The following is an 18,526-nucleotide window of genomic DNA, read 5'->3' as shown; positions in this document are numbered from 1 at the left end:
GAATTTCAGATTGACTACATGTGAAGGAAAATTACTATGTCCTGAGCAAATTATAAATATATAAAAATCGAGTCAGTTTACACGTATTAATTTAGTTTTAAATTAAAGATTTTAGCACTATTTTTTCCAATGTATTTAAATTTTTGATCGTAAAAATTGTCCATTTTTATTTGTGTTGAGCCTTTTGCTCATTTTCCTATGAAAAATCGTCATTTTTATAATTTATCTGTGCTCTCCATCCGGACAAACGACTATTGTTGATCGTTCATCGAAATCAAAAGGTGAAAGAGATACACAACGTAGGGCCGCATCCTGGACATAACAGGGCCTTTGTGCCAACTGTAAACAATTACAGTCAGCCAAAAACATCCGAAGACCAAATAGGTCCGCCGTTATATAATGGGCAATGCACCCGTAGTGTTGGGAATCGAAAATCTTTGACAGTGATTTGTTTACACTTATGTAGAGAACAACTAGGGCAAGTTTGATCAAAGTAGTCGATCGCGTTCAGAAATAACGTCAAATGGAACTCGAAAGAAGAAAAAATATTGTGCACAAACACCTTGAAAATCCGGAGTGGTCCGGTTCCAAGCTGGCTAAGTGCTGAAGATGCCGAAAACAACAGTTTGTCGAGTGCTCAAAACCTACAAGGAAACTCTGAGTGTGGAAAGGAATCCGCGGACCTACGAAAAAACTGGGATCGTCAGCTGCGCAGCAAGGTGTTGAGGTGCGTTAAAGCCAACCCCGGCCTTTCGATCCGAGATGTAGCCAGAAGGTACAACGCCAACTTTCAAACGGTGCGGAACATCCTTGCCAGGGAAGGATGCAAGTCGTACAAAGCCAGTCAACATCCCAACCGACACATGAAGCAGAATTCCGTGGCCAAAAAGCGTGCAAGGCTCTTGTAGGACCGTGTTTTGACGAAACACAAGGGCTCAGCTTCCCGGTCAAAAGTTTTACATCGCGACTGGACGTGGGGATGTGTCGGGAAGATTCAAATTTGTGTAAGCCGACAAGTTCGCGAAGAAGGCCATGATTTGGCAAGCGATTTGCAGTTGTAAGCTGAAAATGGAACCATTCGTCACATCCTCGACGATGACATCCCAAGTTTACATCGAAGAATGCCTGAAAAACCGTGTATTGCCGTTCATCCGCAAGCAAAGGGGCAAAGTCATATTTTGGCCCGATTTGGCCAGCAAGGTGATTCTGGAGTGGTATGCTGCCAACAAGATCTATTTTGTCCCCAAGCTAATGAATCCTCTGAACTGCCCGGAATTTAGACTAATCGAAAAATACTGGGCTATTTCAAAGCAGCGATTTCGACGAAGCGGCAGGGCAGTCAAGGACATCCAGCAAATGCGGACAAAATGGAAGAAATGCGCTAATTCCGTGGCCGTTTCCACTGTGCGGGCGCTGATGGGTTCCATCAAGAAGACGGTTCAAGATTTCGTTGGAACTGGAGAAATGTTACTATCTATAATGTTGTAACTTTGAAGTTTTAATAAAAGTACTGTAAAGCAACCATTAATGAAGTTTTTAAACTTTTTTTTTTTGTTTATTAATTTATTTAATAAGGCTCAAACGAATTAACTTTACACAGCCAAGGATTCTTGGTCACTATACAATACATCTTAAAACTATGGTCAATAGGTACAACACAATAAACACTTTATCTTCCGCTATCCAAAAAGCCTCCTCCATCAAAACTGGAGCCACTTCCAGTAGTTTCATTGTATGGCGGTTACGCCAACACTCAGTGGTCAGCACTCAAACACTCATCACGAAACGGTTGCTTTCCAAAGTCGACGACGCATCGACCGAAAGAACTGCTGATGAAGAACAATGAGGAGGACCACACAATGGTTGCTGCCGAGAAAACAGACAATCACGTGGCACACATCGAGAGTGGCCTGCTTTTGTCGACAGCCGAGTGAACATTGATTTTAAACTTATAGATTCACGAATTACAGGTCTTTTTGTGCGTACCAATTTACTTTTAGACATATCGATAAACGAGTAAAATAAAAGCGATTGATCTGTAACGGCAAGCAGCACGACAAAGTTGATGGCAACTTTGTTTTCAATATACGCGTAAATCAATGGGCCATTTTCGTTATGTCATTCCATCATTCCAATCACGTTGTGTCATGACAATCATCACAAGAAACATTGTCTGTCTGGTTGCCTGGTCTCGGTATTTTGATACCCTGATTTTGATGCATGGGAAACCGACGCTGAAAGGCAATATTTTAGTAAGCACATGGACCATTTTCATATCTTGCAAGATTTATAAAACAATTTATAAGTTTAGATACCCATTTTTAAATATTTGGGCTCAGTAGACCTCTCTGATTGCTTAAGTGATAATATACTAAAATGAGCTCCAATCATAAGTACTAGAAAAACGCGTACACACATAAACATCGCATTTTAAATATTCATTCATTTGGTTTCTTATCTAAAATGCTAACTTATCTGAAAAGTTTCGTGAACTTGACAGAAGTGTCAGAATGAAAGCTTTTAAGAAGTTTCTTGAACTTGTCGGAAATTTCGTGTAGTTTTCGGATGATCCGAAAACTTGTCAGAGGTTCAGAAGGTTCTAGTCGGAAATCGCGAGAACTTTTCGATACTATGATGACTTGTTGGAAGCTTTGTAAACTTTCTGGAAGTTTTGCAACGTTTCGTTAACGTTTCGAAAGTTAGTTTTGTGCACTTTAAGGAAGTTCCATGCATTTATCGGTAGGTCCTTGAACTAGTCAGAAGTTTTGTGAACTCTTCGGATGTTCCGTGAACTCATCGGAAATTTTGTGAACTATTCACAATTTCCGTGGTCTTGTCAGAAGTTCCTTGAATTTGTCGGTAGTTACGTGAACTTTTCGAAAATTTTGTGAACTTATTGTAAGCTCTGTGAACTTGTCGGAAATCTGATCAAGCCTTCCTTCGGGAAAGTAAAGCCGTTGATCCCCGGTCCATGAGTTGATGGTTCGATAGGTAGGGTCCTGGTGTGGGAGCTGCCTCCCTGGCGTCGGTAGCATTGGCACTCAGTACGAAAAACAAATCAAGGAAACAAAAAAACGAAAGTTTCGTAAATTTGTCGGAAGATCCACGAACCTCTCGGAAGTACCGTGAACTTGTCATATGTTCCTTGAACTAGTCGGAAGTTCCGTGAACTAATCGGAAATGCAGTGAACTAGCCGGAAATTTGATGAACTCGTGGGAAATTCTGTGAACTCTTCAGATGTTCCGTAAGCTTGTCGTCGGAAGTCCAGTGAAATTGTCAGAAGTCCAGTGAAATTGTCAGAAGTCCAGTGAAATTGTCAGAAGTCCAGTGAAATTGTCAGAAGTTCCATGAACTTGTTAACCTAAGTAACCAAAAGTTCCACATTCAGCGATAAAACTCTCTTCCAAGTTCCATAAAGTTCAAATAAAGTTCCGAAAGAACCTTCAAGTTCCATAAAGTTCAAATTTAGTTCCGACAGGACTTTCAAGTTCCATAAAGTTCAATTAAAGTTCCAACAGAACTTTAAAGTTCCATAAAGTTCAAATAAAGTTCCGACAGTACTTTCTTCCAGTACAACCAAAAATTCCGTATTCAACGATAAAACCCACTTTCAAGTTCCATAAAGTGCAGATAAAGTTTCAACACAACTTTCTGGCTACTTTAGAAGCTAAAGAATGCATACGACCCAAGTAACCAAAAGTTTTGATAAAGGCTTAAGCAGCTTGGTTGAAGATGGTCTATAGAATTATAAGCAGCCTCATTTTTAAGTCGTTGTAAGAACTTGAAAGTTCCGGTACCATAATTGAAGAACATTCTAAGCAGCTTCTGGTTGAACTTGACCTTGAATTTTCATAATTTCCTGGATTCGAACCAGTGTATTTGGCATGCGATCTACGAAGGCTAACCACTGCACCACAAGTGTGTTGGAATACAATGCGGGCAAACACGAATGTAAAATTCATCAAGGTGTTGTGTTTCGTTTTCAAGTCAGTCAGCTGGGGGACGCAGAAGGACTGGGTTTAATTCTTCAAACAGTTTCAATACTACTAATAACACTGATAAATCAATACACTTCATATCTGCCTTTAGAAATAACTTTCATGAAGAATTAACATTCATAAAAGTGCGAACTAAATATAAAATAGGTGTACAGGACAAAAACCTATTTAAATTTATTTTCCGAAAGTTCCGTTCAAGTTCCACCAGAAGCTGCTTAGAATACTCTTCAATTATTGTACCGGAACTTTCAAGTTCTTATAACGACTTAAAAATGAGGCTGCTAAGAATTCTATAGACCACCTTCAACCAAGCTGCTTAAGCCACAAATATCCTTTTATCAGAACTTTTGGTTACTTGGTGTATCGTGTGTATCCGTGAACTTGTCGCAAGTTCCGTGAACATTTCTGAAGTTCCATAAGTTTGTCGGTATTTCCGTTAACTTTTCAGAAGTTTCGAGAAATTGTCGGAAGTTCCAAAAACTTCTTGGAAATTTGGTGAACTTGTTCAAAGTTTCGTGAACTTGTCGGAAGCTTCGTGAACTTTCCGGAAGTTAAAAGCGGATTTTTGGAAATTCCGTGAGCTTGTCGAAAGTATCATGAACATGTTCTAAGTTCTATGAACTTGTTGGAACATCAGTTCCACTCATCGGATCTTCCGACAAGTTCATGGAACTCCACATAAGTTTAAGAAAATTCCAAACGAACTTTAATGATGTTCCAAGTAAACTTCAGAGAAGTTGCGAGACAATTTCTAAGCAGTTCCATGGGAACTTTATGTAAATTCCGAGAAATCTCTGAGGCAAATTCTAGCAAACATCAGAAAATTCCGAGTGAAATTCCAAGAAGTTCCGAGTGAATTTCAGATAACTGCCGATTGAAATTTGGAGATGTGTTGAGCGAATTTAAAAAAAAAGTTCTAAAGAAATAAACAGAGATATTGCAAGGGAACATCAAGAAAATTGTGTAAGTCAAGTAATTAAGAAAAAACAACAATTCCAAAAGAACTTCAAGGAAGCTCCCTCAGTACTTGCCTGGAGATTCCTCAGAAATTCCCAGAAATTCGATTAGAACTTCCCTCACTCGGAACTTATCCTGAAATTCACTTCCCTGAAGTTCTCTTGAAACTTTCTTGAAGTTTGATCAGAACTTGCCTAAAGAGCATCAGGAACGATCCCTGATTCCCTGATTCCTACCTGATTTTCACTTGGAACTTCCCTGAAGATAGCTCGCAACTTCTTTGAGATTCCCTTTGAAAAAAAAAATTGAAAAATTATGGGAAAATAAATATTTTGACCCACAAATTGCACCTTTACCAGCATGATCTGTGAAGTTGTTGCTTATAATAAGGCCTTTATTTTGATGAAAGTTGCAATAGGGTGGTCGTTAAACTGAATAAAAATAATAATAACGTTTTCATTCCTGCTTATATTATGATGAAACCTCGTACACTGTACCAAAACATCATCCTCTGTTCGAATGAACCCTCAGATCATTCAAATTGAAACATCGAAGTTGCTTTTTTGAATGATAGCTCCAACCGGATGACGGTTGTTTTGCAATCAGATGATGCTCCTCTCGAATACTGAATGAACATCGATTCGAGAAGCAAACGGACCTCAATTGAAAACCGTAACGCGCTCTGTAGAATGATTGTCATCCCAAATTGAAATGCTTATGATATTGGTTCAGTCCCATAACGCAAATCATCCAAAACGATGATTTAAATAATTCTATCAAACGTCATTTGCTGCTTTGAGCTGACAAACGAGCTGGAAACATAGTCAGCGCTATCAGAGGTGGTATGAACATTGGTAAAGCGTGGAAACCGAAAATTTGTCTATTTTGTGTTGGAAGAAGTTTCCTCTATATGGGATTTGGCTGTTCTTGGCTATTAATTATGGAAATGTAAACAATGGAATTATAAATCAAATTTAAAGCTTTTGGAAGTCATCCTATTCCTAAATTGTTGTCCTCTGAGCACTGTATGTTTTACAGTCAATTTTTAAATAAATATCATTCATTATTTGAAAGACAGCCATCAGCTGATGACGAATTCATCCATAAGGCAATCATCCGAAATTCAAAATAATAGTGTTAAAGGGCTCGAGAAATGCAATAATCATTCAATATTTTTTTCCCAGAAGTCTGCTCGATTTGCAGTCTTCCGCAAAGTTGTTTGGCATAGTATTCCCAATTAGAGATGGGCGACCTGCTCCCGAGCTGATGTAAAGACTCGATTCACTCAAGTGGCCTGATGACCCGCGGTTCATTTTTTAGGAACCGAAGCTCATCAGCTTACTGATATCACAAGTAGAAACCATTCAATCCGTCACTTATAGCGGAACTTTTCAAAAATGGACACTTACGCATTGAACAGCCCCCGCGGAAACCAAGATGCGCGCGTAATACAACATGTGCCTACTGATCGATACCATTAACGGTAAAAGTAAACTTCCAAGCACGATGTTAAATTTCTACTGGCTCTTCCCGGGTCTTATTGCTCATGGTACCTATTCCTCCAGCATATGTGCTCTCACCTCTCCTCCCATAATTCTGGGCTAACGGAAGATCCGCACAAAAGCAAATAAGCGAAAAGCGAATTGCAGCTCTCCACCTCACAGCTCAGCTCCGGATCTGAATCATCGACCCAAATGATTCACTGGAAGCTGTTAAGAATGACAGCTCTCGGACCCGTTCAGCTCTTCGGATCTTGTTTTCTCTCGATTCTTGACGATTCAGGTCTGGATCCGGATCTGAGATGATGATCTGGAGCTGAAGTCAAGAATAGTGAGAGCAATTATGCTGGAGAATTAACATCAGCAATAAAATTGTATCTAGACTGGATTGCACAGCATGAGAAAAGGCATAATATCGTGTGACACGATGTCAATCATATCATCGCGTGTGATATAGGTGAAGCTCTCACACATACATTTTTTGCTTTTACTGACATATTGTTGGCACATTTTGCGCGCATTTTGGTTTACGCGGTGGTTGTTCAGTTGTTGCGTTAAATAGTGGCGTTATCATTTGAAAAGTAGAGTCATGTTGTAAGCTACGAATTTATTGGTTTAGACTACATTTACAATTTTATTTAGTTTTAAGCTCTATTGGTTTAGGGTTTAAAACCTTTAATTTATTTTCCGATTTTTGTCCTTCGATTAGTTTTTTCGTCGATCTTGTTTTTCGTGCTGTGTCCCAATGCTACCGACGCCAGGGAAGCAGCTCCCACACCCGGACCCTACCTATCAACCCATCAACTCATGAAACGGGGACCAACGGCTTTACTTCCCTTGCGAAGGAAGGCGTGATCAGAGATGTTATGCCTCAGAACATCCCGGTGGTTCCGACTGGGATTGAACCCAGGCCTGCTGAGGTGAGAGGTAATCACGCTTACCCCTACACCACCGGTGCCGCTGTTTTCCGATTTTGATTTTATCTAATTTCAATGTGAGCTGAAGAGCTATTCAAAATAATCGACTCCCGTTAGTGAGCTGGACAGGTCTGATCCGCTCAGCCAGATGAGCTGTTTTGCTCACCTCTATTCCCAATCATCAATTCAATTTCCAAGATTGGGTAAAATTTGAGCAATATGTATTTGAATTTTTGGCATGCGAATGATTAGGTTCGTTTCGTTTCCCATACATTTGCCCTTCCAAAATTTAAAATTCTCCCGCAAATCCAGATCATATCGAACATCGTTCAAATTTGACACCGTTGTTGGGAGCTTTAATACACATCGAAAGAGCAGTAGGGAACAGGGGTTGTGAACCACTAAGCAAACATCACCCACCCTATTGTGAAATGCATGAATCTTTGGTAGGTAAATGATTATATCCTCATACAAATTTTTAAATTCTCTCACAAATGAAGATCGCAGCCAAATTCATTCAAATTTGGAAAATTTATTGGGAACCTCAATGCAAAACGAAAAAACATTGGGGAGCAAGGCGTTGTAAAGTTCGTCCACCCTAATGTTCACTATTTCATTTTAAGAGGGGAGTACACTTTGATTTTTAAAAAAAAAAATGCATTTTTTTTTGGCTTAAAATGTTCCTTGGGATGTATACTTTAATTTAGAAAAGACTCCAAGTCCGCCAGAATATTTCTTACCGCTTTACGAAGCGATTTCCTAAAATATGTACCGGCACGCTGAGAGAGCAATTTTATCTTTAAACGCGTTTATCTCGAAACGGGGTTTTTCAAACTGGCGTGGGAAATAACTATAACCAGTTATCATCAAATTTGGATATCGCCCAGGTTTTCTTGTTCAGAATTAAATTTTGCTTAGAAATACGTATCCACATTTTCGATTTTGTCAAAAATGGATTTTTAATCCACGATTTTGTAAGCATTTTTAGGGTGAAAAAATGGACTTTTTTTTCCTAAGGCCAAAACTTTTGAATAAATTAATTTAAAAAAAATCGGAATACGTATTTCTAACCCAAAGTTCATTACTTATCAGGATTTTTGTTCGATTTATGTTCCAGGATCACATGGAAAGGAGTATTTTCCCACGCCGTTTTCCGACTTCTGCGCGAGGACGCCCGCGCGACCTGGTTCACCGGCCACGAGGAGACGCCACTCGAGTTCAAAAAAATACAAATTGTAGTTCGAAGGATGACTATTAAATGGGTTATAACATATTTGCCCTCCCTGAGTGTTTTATTGCTTAAAAAAATTAACGAAAATGCATTACTTTTTGAACGTTCAAAGTGTACTACCCCCTTAAATGGCTCGTTATCTGTAGTGAAAATTCTTACTTCCCATATAAACAGCTTCAAATCAAACTTACTATAAAACTTCAGCACTTTTTGTAAAATTAAAATGATTGTGATAATTCCCACGCGCATAAAGAATAGTAAACGTGTGTGTGTGTGTGTGTGTATGTGATCCAGATAGAATTATTCATCTACGTGTTATCAGCTATTATATCGCTTGGCGTGTTCGCCCGGACACGTTACCGTCAACTATCCCTCTCCTCCCCTCGTACGCCATCAGCGGATAATTTATTCCCATTTGTGCCACTTTTTTCCATACGCACAGCAGTTCCACGTCGTTTTCCACAGTTTTCATCCATTTTTTTTTTCAAATACCTATTGTTCGTACCTGGCTGTTGGTGAGAAGCACGTGCAGTGGTGGATTTGGCTCCTTTCTGCTGCTACCATCATGAAACGCTTTTACATCTATTAACTAGAGAGCTGCTGGCCCTGAGCGAGTGCACCACGTTCACAATTTTCCTCGTCTAGGTAAGCAGCAGAAGGGAAGCAGTAGATTGTCATATGTTGTATAGGCAAATTGAGCAGATTGCTTCACTCCAGGTTTGCGACTGTGACAAACCGTATAAATTGCACATATGGATTAGGGTGGTCCGCACAGCACAACTTACACTAATGAATGATGCTCGAATTTTAAGATGCTGACCAGGGGACCTTATTCGGAATGGTTACGCTGTGCAACTAAAAAACGATAATTCGAACAACCCTATCAATCTGCATGTTGGGAGCAATGAGGCATTATGGTGTCGTTGACTTTTTTCCAGAATCGCGTAGGAATCTTATTTGCATTTTAGTTTCACCTGGATCGTTTTATTGCAGTTTTCATTTTGTTACGCATAATGAGGAGAGGTTTTCTCGGAATTCCAGTGCCAATGACTCTCTAGCTTGTTAAATGGTATTCCAGCAGTAACTACTTAACAGTAGGTAGTAAGTTATAAACAGAATGGAAATTGCCAATCATTTCCAAAATTCAATTTTCAACATAAATCTTAATTCTAAGAATAGCATGCAAAAACAGCACCCAAATTAAATTCAATTTGCTGACTGTATCACCGCTCATCTACTTAACATACGAGTCCGCACGGAAAATGAAATCGATACACGCTGGTGGAAAAAACAAGGAACAAGTTTCAACGTCCCACATGAATTCAAATGTCCACCCTTTCCCCCATACCGAATTCGCTTATCATCTTAGCAAGAAGAACCGAAGTATCACATTGAGTAAGAAAACTTTTTGGAAAATTAGATTTCCACATTTTCAACGGTCGGTCGCCCGACCTGTAGCGCATACAACGAACGACGCAACAGCCACTTGTTGTACCCACTCACTCCGAGAAGCAGCTTCGATTTATTTAGCAAGAAAATCCGACTAACCAATTTTCCAGCTTTTTCCCTTCGCCGTCGCTCGAAGGTAACATCTTTTAAACTTTACTCGCCCCTTCCACTTCCCTCTCGAAAATGCTTACGGGGAATTCCAGTCGAGTGCCGCCACCCCGGTCGGCTCCACGAGCTTATTGACACGGGCTGCCTTTTGGTTTACTTAGTATCGGAATTACGGTAGCCGACATTTTCCTACATTAGGGACGAAGTCAAATTATAATCAATTTGGCAAATGAAATCCTGATCATAATTTCGTTAGGATACCTCTATTTGCAGATTGGTGCTAAGTAAGTAGGTGTCCAGTTGATATGGAAATTTAAACTTTGGCAATGCTATTGGTTTAAATTTAGGGCTGAAATGGAAGTGGTTTCAGGAACAATGGAATTATCGCCGGAGATTTGCATACTTTTGCTGAAGGTATATAAATTTAAATGCAGCTTTTGCATGTTTTTGTAAATACAAATATTACAGTTTGAGACATTTTGAATTAACCCCATTATATTCGACAGGGCAAATGAGAGCATGAGCATGAGCATGATTGACCGACCTCGGTTGCTACTCCGTTATTGTCAGATCACCTGTTATTACACAGAGAACCAACAGATGATGCTTAGGACAAGCTATCATCATCAATGTTTGGTGATCTCAAACTTTATAATAGACAATACCAACGCACAGTGAGACAAAATAAAAAAAGTGGGACATGGCCATTTGCGACGAAACTATTGAATGTAGTATTTTGATGTCTTCTAGTATGTTTCTTCATTTATTGAGTACTTTATTTGTGTGGTTTAAACAGTTATTGTACCTTGACGGTCATCCTCGCATAACCATCACATCTCAAAAATGACGGTCAACTACCCGAGTAGCACACCTTCATCACAATAAGTTACAGCAACTTGTTTATGACTGAAATAAGTCGTATATAAGTTTCTACAATTGATTTGTGACAAGCGTGCTACTAGTAACTGATAGCTGGAAGATATTTATGAGGAAAATAATAAATAAACGTCATGTGGAACTCACCTTTAGCGTTGATGGGATATCAATGAGATCGTTAGTGGAATGTGAATTTGTCTTGGATTACAAATTTGGGAATGCTCCTATTAGGAAGAAAGTCCCGAACATAAATCGATCGGAAAAAATGGAAGTTGAACGAAGTACAGAGGCCAACAGTGTTGATAAAAGGACCTGTGGTACTGGTGACGATGTGGGTAAAAACATCACCAACCTGAATGTCCCAGGACCAAGTGGTGTCCACAACACTCGAAGAACTCCGATTAAAGCTGATGAGGCTAACAGTATTACCACAAGGACCTGTAATAAAACTGGAGACGATAAAGTGGGTGGAAACACAACTAATCACAATGTCCCAGGTCTGATCGGTGTCCAATATACTGAACGGCTTCTTTCAAAACCTGAGTATAGAAAGATTAATATTACGGCAGGCAATAATCAATCAAAGAATGACTGCATAACTTTTACTGGGGAATGTAGAAGTACCCAATGAATATTTACATGACTACCACATTCAATAGTCAAAACAGCATCAAATTCACCCAAATAAATCTTCATCACGCAAAGGGTGCAAGTGCTGTACTTTGCAAGAGATTTATTCAAAGCAAACTGGATATTGCTTTCATCCAGGAGCCATGGTCAAAAATGGAAACATTTTAGGCATTATTACTAAATCATGTAAGTTAATACATGATCAAACACAGCAGTTTCCAAGATCTGCTATTCTTGTAAATGGGAATGTAAAAATGTTACCTATTACAGAATTTATTAAACGGGATATTGTAGCGGCATCTATTGAAATTCCTAACACGCGTGGAAAAACGGAAATCTACGTGGCATCTGCATATTTTCCTGGGGACGTAGACGATGTGCCTCCCCCAGAAGTATCAGCATTCGTTACATTTTGTAAATCACAAAATAAAGCATTCATCATCGGTTGCGATGCGAACGCGCATCATACAATATGGAACAGCACAGATATCAACACAAGAGGTGAGTGGCTACTAGAATATATAACAAAAAATAACGTAAATATTTGTAATGAGGGTACTGATTTTACTTTCATGAATTCCATAAGACAAGAAGTTCTGGATTTAACACTCTGTAGTAACACACTCTCAGAAAAAATACATAATTGGCATGTATCAGATGAAGTATCCCTATCTGATCATAAACATATATTATTTGAAGGGGACTGAAACCTAAAATGATCGATTGGATCTATAAGGCTATAATAAGACCCAGAATAACATATGCATCATTAGTTTGGTGGCCAAAGACAAAAGTTAAATATGCTCAAAAAAAAACTCGAAAAGTTGCAAAGACTTGCTACAATTTCCATCACAGGAGCAATTCGTAGCACGCCCTCTAAAGCGCTAGATACAATGCTAAATCTGCTTCCCTTACATATATTTGTGCAGTTAGAAGCCGAAAGAAACGCACTATGGTTAAAAAGAACAAAACAGTTTTTTGATGGGGACCTTAGGGGTCATCTCAGTATTTTGAAGGAATTTAAAATTAATTCTTTATTAACTCAAAAAGACTGGATGAATAGACAGTATAACTTTGAAAGACTATTCAACGTAACTGAACCTAGTCGCACTGAATAGGAATCAGGGGGACCTAGTATTAAACCAGGATCAGTAATTTTCTACACTGATGGCTCCAAATTAAACAACAGAGTTGGCGCTGGGGTAACGGGTCCTGGTGTCAACATATCAATATCTATGGGTAAGTGGCCAACCGTATTTCAAGCAGAAATACAGGCAATTATTGAATGTGCTACGGTTTGTTTACGTCGTAATTACAAACATACAAATATATATATATTTTCTCTGACAGTCAAGCTGCCCTAAAAGCATTGAGGTCAGTTACATGTTGTTCTAAACTGGTTTGGGAATGCATTCAATTACTACAGCAGGCGGCTAAAAATAGTACAGTTAACTTATTTTGGGTACCTGGGCACTGTGGGGTTGAAGGTAATGAAAAGGCAGATTTATTAGCAAGATTGGGATCATCAAAACCATTCCTAGGTCCAGAACCATTTTGTGGGGCCTCAGAATGTACCCTCAAAATGGAACTAAAAAACTGGGAATTATCGATGATAGATAACATTTGCAAAAACACTAAAATAGCTCGACAGTCCAAAAGATTTATATCACCTAATAAAGGAGCAACTCAAAGACTTCTGAGTCTATCCAAAAAAGATCTATGTACTTTTAGTGGCCTAGTTACGGGCCACTGTTCAAGTAAATATTATTTAAAACAGCTAGGCAAATTGGAAGATGACAAGTGTCGATTCTGCAACCTAGAGAGTGAAAACTCGGAACATTTACTATGTAACTGTGCAGCACTTTTTCATAAAAGGAAAACATTTTTCGATAAGGGTTCCATACAGCCCTCAGAAGTATGGATGACTTATCCCAGTAAGGCAATAAAGTTCATTCGTTCTATAATACCTTACTGGGACAATGCCTATAGTCAGCTAGTGGAAATCACTCAAACAAATAGTTATACAACACCCTGATGTGGCATACATTAAACCGGGGCCCGCCACAATAGATCAAATAACTGGTCGCAGTAGAAAAATGTACCCAACAAAGGAAAAAAAAAAAAAAAAAAAAAGGGTAGCATATCACTTGGAAACACCTCTACCTCACTATAGACCGTCTTCATAAAAGCCATCCATGACAGTTAGATTTAATGACAAGAAGAGACTAGCAAAATCATTCACTCATCTATGTTGGGCATTTATAAGTGGAAAGTGAGAAAATGCTCCCTCATTTTCCTGTTCTTGCTAAAGGTTGTTAAGTTCAGAACATACGAAACATTTTGAAAAAAACGTTTGATTTTCATTTTCCTTGTAACAAATAAATATGTGGGTGCTGTTACGTTAAAATGTAGAAAAAAAAATCCGTTTATCTTCAAAAATTCCATTTCTTAACTTGCAAATTAAAGCCACTTTCACTTTTTTTTAATGATCCATCGGCAATATCAATTCTCTTTTAAGTACGTGTCATTGTGTACAATGCTTAATAAACCTCAAAACTGGCTCAACTCACAATTGACAAGCTCACGAGAATTTTACTGTCAAAACAAATATCTTTCAACGTGGTTACGTTTCGTGCGAAAAGTGAAGGGAAAAATCTTAAATTTTTGAATTGCTTCGAAAAATTGCAAGGACCATCAAGCGAAGATTTGTCGATTTATAGATAGATTTATTGCGTTTCCTTAAGGTCCATTTAGACTCTCTGATATGTTGATCTGACTCGAAAATTATGTCGGATCCAATGTTGGGTTGTGTTTACACTTTTTCGATAAGGCTATTAGACCTAACGTTTGATTTGTCGAACAGGATAGAATTGTTTCTAATTTGCGTTCGACTTGATGAGGCCGTTTTTATAATTGTTTTTGGTGTGAAGAGATTTTTAACTAAATATTACAAGGAATGGAGAAAGGTAACAAGATAACGGCATCCAGTGGCAAGGAAAATTTTTGATTAATTATAAATACTCTTTACGTTCTAATAGTTGATTTACTTTTTATATTCTAATACTTTAGCTTGACTGGCCGAAAGAGGCCGTCATGAAACTGAATGCGGTATGGTCGTCCAATCTACGAATTTCTTGTACGATTTTTGCAGAAGCTTTACAAACTTCAAAGAATTTCTACAAACTTTCCAGTAGCTTTCACATTTTCCTAGAAGTTCTACGTATATTTTATCAGTTTCATGAACTTTCCTAAAGATCTACTAACTACTCTGGAGCTCTTCACCAAATTTACCATTCTAAGAATTTCTCAGTTCTAAGTTCTAAGAATTTCTCAGAAGTTCCATGAATTTCCCAGAAATTCTACAAATTTTCAAGAATTTCAATTAATTTTCCAGAAGTTGTTCGAATTTCTCAGAAGTCCTTTGAACTTACAAGAATTTCAACGAACTTTCCAACAGTTCTTAATTTTCCCAAATGTTCTATGCATTTCTCAGAAGCTCTATAAATTTCCCTGAAGTTCTACAAGTTTCCTAGAAGTTCTTAGCATTTCCCTGAAGTTGAACTAATTTCCTAGGAGTTTTAAGAAATTCGCAGAAGTTGTTCGATTTTTCCAGAAGTTCAAATTTCCAAGAATTCAACAAACTTTCCAGTTACTTACTTACTTAAGGGTCCTGTGCACCACCAGCGGTGCAAAGGGCCAACGTGAAAGACTTCCATCCTGGGCGGCTGCTCACTTTTGCCTTGACCGCCATGAGCCCCTGGGTCTGCCTCTGCTGCGATGTCCTGCCGGATTCCAATCCAGCGCTTGCTTGCAGATTTCGTTTCCGCCCCGTCGAAGTGTTTGGTCGACCCACCTCCACTTTCGCTCTCGAATTTCTGTTGCTATCGGCTTCTGATGACATCGACGATGGAGCTCGGCATTCGAGATCCAGTTGTAAGGCCACCAGGCACGAATTATATACCGCAGGCATCGGTTGATGAAAACCTGCAGCTTTTGAGTGTTCTCCGCTGATACACACCACGTCTCGCTGGCGTATAACAACACAGATTTCACGTTCGAGTTGAAAATTCGAATTTTGGTGCGTTGACTTATCTGGTTGCATCTCCATACGTTTCGTAAACTCGCAAGGGCAGCCCTAGCCTTCTTGATTCGTGCACCTATGTCGCTCTTGGTCCCGCCGTCCGACGCTATTTGGCTTCCAAGATATTGGAAACTTTTGACCTTCTCCACTGCTTGCCCCGCTACCGTAAAGTTGGAAGGATTGCCTGTGTTGATATCCAACGATTTGGTCTTGTTGACGTTGATGGTGAGACCCGCTGCAGAGAAGCGTTCGGCTAGGTAATTGAGCTTACTCTGCATATCAGAGCGCCGTTGTGCTAGTAGAGCAACATCATCAGCCAAATCGAAGTCGTTGAGATGCTCCATGGTTATAGGCTGCCAAAGCAGCCCACGGTTCGGTACACGGTCAATTGCACCTACCATGATCTCGTCGATTACGATGAGAAACAGTAGCGGTGATAGTATACATCCTTGTCTCACACCAGCGACTACCCGGATAGGGTCGGACAAGGCTCCGTTATGCAGAACTCTGCACGTGAAAGCCTCATACTGCGCTTCGATGAGGATGACGATTTTATCCGGGACTCCCTGGCGTCTCAGGGCGCCCCACAGATTCTCGTGATTGAGACGGTCGAAAACTTTTTCGTAGTCAATGAATACCAAATAAAGGGACTCTTGGAATTCATTGACCTGCTCCAGGATGATGCGGAGCGTCACAATATGGTCCACACAAGATCTACCGGCACGGAATCCTGCCTGCTGCCGTCGGAGAGTCGCGTCGATCTTCTCCTGTATCCGATTCAGGATAACTTTGCACAGAACTTTGAGAACAATACAAAGTAACATGATGCCTCGCCAATTGTCGCACACAGTCAGATCCCCCTTCTTTGGGACCTTCACTAAGATGCCCTGCATCCAGTCGGCCGGAAAAGTTGCGGTGTCCCAGATATTACAGAATAGTTGATGCAACATTTGTGCGGATAGCATGGGGTCAGCTTTGAGCATCTCTGCTGATATGCGATCGACCCCTGGAGCCTTGTTGGATTTCATGCTTCAGATAGCTGCTTCAATCTCCTGCAGTGATGGGGCCGCAGAATTGACGCGAATGATGCGCCGCACCCTAGGCGGATCATGCCGAGGTGGCGATGGCTGGTTGGCCATCGAAACTTGAAGAAGTTGTTCGAAGTGCTCAAACCAGCGTTTTAGCTGGTCAGTGGGGTCGGTAAGCAATTGTCCAGTCGTGTCCTTCACTGGCATCCTCGGGTTCATCCTTGCTTCACTCAGGCGTCGTGAGATATCGTAGAGGAGGCGTATATCGCCAGTGTTTGCGGCTTTCTCCTCTTCGTCGGCCAGGGAGTTCACCCACGCTCGTTTGTGCCGTCTGCAAGAGCGCTTGACTTCCTTCTCTAGAGCCGAGTATCGTTGACGGGCTTCGTTCTTGGTTCCTCTGGTTCTCGCCCGCTCTATCGCGGCTTTTGCTTCTCTACGCTCCTCAATCTTCCGCCAGGTTTCATCTGTGATCCACTCTTTCCTCTGGGTGCGCAGCTCACCCAAGTTGTTCTCGCTTGTTTCTATAAAGGCATTCTTGATGGCCGTCCATTGTTCTTCTACGCTGCCACCTTCTGGAATGTTCGCAGCTCGAGTCTCAAGTTCTTCAACAAAAGACCTTTTTACCGCTTGATCTTCAAGTCGGCGTGTGTTGAACCGCCGCCCGAGTCTCTCCTCCCGTCGCTGGATCTGCGCCATGCGTAGGCGGATTTCACCAATTAGAAGGTGATGGTCAGACGCGATGTCGGCGCTGCGTTTATTTCGGACATCAAGAAGGCTCCGTCTCCATTTTCGGCTGATGCAGATGTGGTCGATCTGATTTTCGGTATGTCCATCACGGGAAACCCACGTGACTTTGTGCACTGGTCGATGGGGGTAAAGCGAGCCCCTGATTACCATGTCGTTATTGCCACAAAATTCTGCAAACAGCTCACCGTTCTCGCTCATTTCGCCGAGACCATGGCGTCCCATGACACGCTCATAGTCCGTGTTGTCGGAGCCGATCTTCGCATTGAAGTCGCCAGTGTAGATCTTGATGTCACCCTTTGGAACCTTATCCACGACGGCATTCAGTTGACTGTAAAAATTCTCCTTGTCCTGTAGCTCGGCAGCATCGGTTGGCGCATAACGTTGGATTATAGTAAGGTTACGAACCCGTGTTCTAAATCTGGCAACGATTATCCTCTCATTAACAGGCTCGCACTTGATGAGCGCAGCACTTGCCTGGACGCTAAGTAGGAGACCAACTCCACGATGGCGGGGAGCGTTTTCACCTCGAATACCAGAGTATAGTATAGTACCTGTCCCGACGGCAGTTTGTGTTTTTCAAAGTTTGGCCAACGAACTTCACTCAGTCCCAGGATTTCTAGCTTCATGCGTCACGCCTCGTTGGCGAGTTGTGCCAGTTTACCCTGCTGGGCTAACGTCAATACATTCCATGATCCAATTCGTGTCCGTTGTTTTGCGCTAAAAGTCGTTGCCGTTAAATCAGTTCGATGTCTTTCTCTGTTGGTTTCTGTAACAATTGTAAAGGTTTCAGAGACAGTAGGTGGTTGGCCTAAGGTCTCCTATCCGCCGTGATGGGACTGCCATCTTAGGTGTAGCTTCCGGAGAAGAGCATTTCTCATTCAGCCGCTGGATGCCAGTCAGACGCTGTTTGAGCCGCACCTCCATGGTGAACAGACGCTCGGGTTGGCGAAGCATTTCCTCTATCACCGTGCTATGGTTACCGCGCCAGTGTTCGCGTTGCACCT

The 18,526-nt window shown here is 40.7% G+C and overlaps 1 protein-coding gene across 1 annotated transcript in view; it reads right to left on the bottom strand.

Moving 5' to 3' along the window:
• Positions 1 to 207: 207 nt before the first annotated feature.
• crc (bZIP transcription factor crc) overlaps positions 208 to 18,526 on the bottom strand; it is a 195,512-nt gene continuing 177,193 nt past the window's right edge. The window contains exon 4 of the transcript XR_010517523.1: positions 208 to 226. The gene's annotated coding sequence lies outside the window, so the exon portion shown is untranslated. The remainder of the gene's footprint in view (positions 227 to 18,526) is intronic.

This window comes from Ochlerotatus camptorhynchus, unplaced genomic scaffold, assembly GCF_037179485.1.
Source record: "Ochlerotatus camptorhynchus isolate MF236.1 unplaced genomic scaffold, CSIRO-AGI_Acam_v1.1 ptg000111l, whole genome shotgun sequence".
Classification (NCBI taxonomy): domain Eukaryota; kingdom Metazoa; phylum Arthropoda; class Insecta; order Diptera; family Culicidae; genus Ochlerotatus; species Ochlerotatus camptorhynchus.
The sequence above is the reverse complement of the archived record's forward strand: the minus strand, read 5'-3'. Positions and strand labels throughout refer to the sequence as shown.